Source organism: Pinus tabuliformis, chromosome 4_2 (genome assembly GCF_031772625.1).
Source record: "Pinus tabuliformis cultivar Carrire ecotype Pingquan chromosome 4_2, CPIR1, whole genome shotgun sequence".
Lineage (NCBI taxonomy): Eukaryota > Viridiplantae > Streptophyta > Pinopsida > Pinales > Pinaceae > Pinus > Pinus tabuliformis.
This window is the reverse complement of record NC_142304.1, coordinates 952,064,191-952,067,702: the sequence shown is the minus strand read 5'-3', so window position 1 is coordinate 952,067,702 and position 3,512 is coordinate 952,064,191.

Here is a 3,512-nt window from a genome sequence, read left to right as displayed (position 1 = left end):
AGGATAACTCAATATTTTGTTATGAATAGAAGGATTTTCCATTCATTATTCACTTTTGATTATTTTCATTGTTGCACTTGCTATTGTACCTTTGATTATTTTCATTTTCGCACACCATATTTTTGCTGGGTTTACACATTATAGAGGAGAGAGACTCTACACAAGTTGAAGACGTTTGAGGATATCCAAGAACCCATCCCATAGAGGGGGACTGGTAACATTTATTTGTTCCCTTCACAGGTGTTATAATAAAACTATTCTTTGTATATCTAGTTTCCATTGGATGATTGGAGTTATTACTATTTCTTTTTGTTGTTTAACTATGATTGTGGCATAGATCAGGGCTTTGGCAGGTTTTGTTTCTATCAGTTGTTGTAGATCTACAATGTTTAGTAGCCATTTATATTGTTGAGATTGTTTGTCATCCACAATCTTAAGTGGGTTCTTTTCGTACATCTTTGAGAAGAAAACACTACAACAAAATTGGCGACTCCGCTGGGGATTTTCTGATTGTTGCCAATCACAAAATTGGCAACTCCATTGGTTTTATACTTTAGATCCAAAAACTTGGGTGACCTTCGGTTTTCAGCTTAGGGTTTCTTATTTTTAAATCTCTTAATGTTTCCTAGCTTTTTAACCCTAGATCTATTAAATTTCTGACTTCCGCAAGCTTTCTGGTCTTTTCTGCAGGTCACAGGAACCAACCGTGATAGAGACGACATTTTTTTTTAATGATATTTGCCGACCGGGATCCATGGAGAAAAAATCACACTTTTTAGCCCAAAAAGTGCATTATGGAGGCTAGAGTGCACTTATCAGCCCAAAAAGTGTGATCCCACTTGAAAAACAGGTCAGTACCTGCGATTTTTGGGTTTCCGGGTTTTTCTCAGATCTGTTTCTGGGTTTTGCAGAGAGTTGTCTGTTGGGTTGTCTGACCTCTGTCCCATCCCGCTTAGGCCTTGATCTACTCTGATTTACTCATCAAAGTGGAATTTAGCCCCCCTAGGGCTTCTAGTACGCTTCCACCTTTATAGGAGGAGTTTAGTTGAGTGAGTAGTCTGAGTTTCTGCAGCGCTTTTAGCCATATTTTCCAGATCTGTACCCTTCTATTTCAGATCTATAAAGATAGGTTGTCACCATCCATAGTTTCACATTACAACTTGTTTGGTCATTGGCCTTAGGGTCCCATCGGTTGCCCTAGGTGTTTCACCCATCTCCCTATATTTTTGCAGTGATCTTCCTCTCTGGTTTTTTGTTGTCGCTGCACCACTTTCTAACTACTTACTGTCACATGATCCCAGTCATACCAACAATTAGATCTTTTGACCTTATTAGTGTGTTTTCTGTCGATTTAGCCACCAACCAACATACTGTTTGCAAACCCAATTTAGGTGGGGCTTAGTTAATTGTTTTATTGTTCATTTTCTGTTGTTAATTTCAGTTAATTTCAACAAGTTTTTTCCTTTTTTACAAACACGATTTGGGATTAATCAATAAATACACTCGCACACATAAGAACACCTTAAGCGAAGGGCACTTGGTTTACATCGCCAAGCCAAGACTTAACATCATAAATTTATCTCCCCTCATCGAGATAAAGGCATATTGTTGATCTCCCTTCACCATTTCTATGTTGCGTGTGTTGTTCCACCATTGCGCCACCAAGGAATTTGTTGCGGAGACTATTAGGCCTTCACCCCCAGTTTCCACTTGGGCATATTACCACTCCCTGTTGAGTTTGAGTTCATAGCCCTTTGAGTCCCCATACCGACTCTTCTCTTGGTTCATCTGATTCCTCATCTAATTCCGAGCCTCCTTCACCGCATATCGTCACCATGTTTGGACCCACGGCTGGTGTAGGAACCCAAACTAGTGTTTCCTTCGGTTCTATCCCAATAGTCACATCAAGCGGAACAATCTCAGGAACCGTTCCGGTAGTCCACATGCTCCCCTTTATGGTTGGGTTAAGTCTACTAGATTTTAGCCAGTTGATAAACAACCCCATACACCACGATGCTGGTTGGCCTTCCCTCAAACATCCCAAAGTTTGAGGGTAATGCTGGAGAGGATCCTACCAACCATGTCCAATCCTTCCACATGTGGTGTTTGTCCAACTCCATTATCGATGACTCCATTCATCTTCGGCTATTCCAATGCACGCTCACTGGAGACACTGCAAAATGGTATGTAGACCAGCCCACCGCATCTCATTCTGTTTTTGCGATGCTTGCTAAAGCGTTCCTTTCATATTTCCAGTTACCTCTCCAGTACGATACTAGTACAAAGCTATTGAACTCATTCCGTCAGTCCTCCGCCACTTGCCTTTCCGACCATGTTCAAGAGTGGGGTCGAAGGAGGAGCACATGCTGTGTCCCCCCTTTCGAAGACCATGTCTATCTAGATTGGTTTCTTAGGATCCTTTTAGCACCCATTGGAAAATATGTCGTGTCCCATTTTCATTAAACCAAGGAAGAATCTCTCCAAACCGCTCTGAGATATGACCTGATTTATGCGCAATCTAGTTATGTCTATACCGTCATTCTAGACCTCCCTTGTCCTAGAAGTGCCAATGCACCGGGGGCATCTCACATTGCTGATGTATCATTGGAACCCTTTCACACCCTTAGCCATATACTAAACAAAGTTATGGCTATCTGCAGGGGGACCAGTTCCTCTAACCCTCATGCCCCTCCTTCTAGCAACATGCTTTCAGGAGCCCAACATGTCTACCAAACTATTTCTCCTCCTTATGCACAACCTAGCGCTGTAGCCCCTCAAGCATTAGCGTCGTAGCCTCCCATGCATGTTCTGTGCTTATAACAGTTGTTAAGTTATTGTTAAGTTATGGTATGTTCTATGCTTATAACAGTTTACTTCTTTTTCTTATTATATTCCACCGATTAGCAATCACATGTACATAAAGTAAAGTGTAGATAGAACATTAAACGATCGTCAGAAAACAAGCCAAGACAAGAGACACAAGATGTGGCGGCTAGCCAGGGACAAACCCCACAATGTGTGGGGAAACCCTTTGATCAAATCTTCTTTTATCTTCAATAATTCAGCAGAGAGAAATAGTACAATAAATTTGATTCATATCAGCAGTAGCAAACCCTAGATCAGTAGCATCAGCATTAGCGGCTTCATTATCAAACTAAGGCGGACCAGATCTCACAAACCGACAGTCGGATTGACTTCATTCCACCACCAAAAGTTTCGGCTTCCAGAGGAGGTTCAGATGAACCTACAATGTAGTTCAGATGAGGAGATCTTCTAGGCCACGCAAGTCAATCTTTACTTCTGCAGTTGCAGCTTCAGTTTCAGCAGTTTCCGGCTTCAAACTAGGGCAGTCGATATCTTGCAAACCGTTCGTCAGATTGACTTCATTCCACCACCAAAAGTTGCGGCTTTCAAAGGAGGTTCAGATGAACCTACAGCGCAGTTCCAAAGAGGAGATATTCTAGGCCATGCAAGTCACTCTTTACTTCTGCAGTTGCAGCTTCAAATTCAAC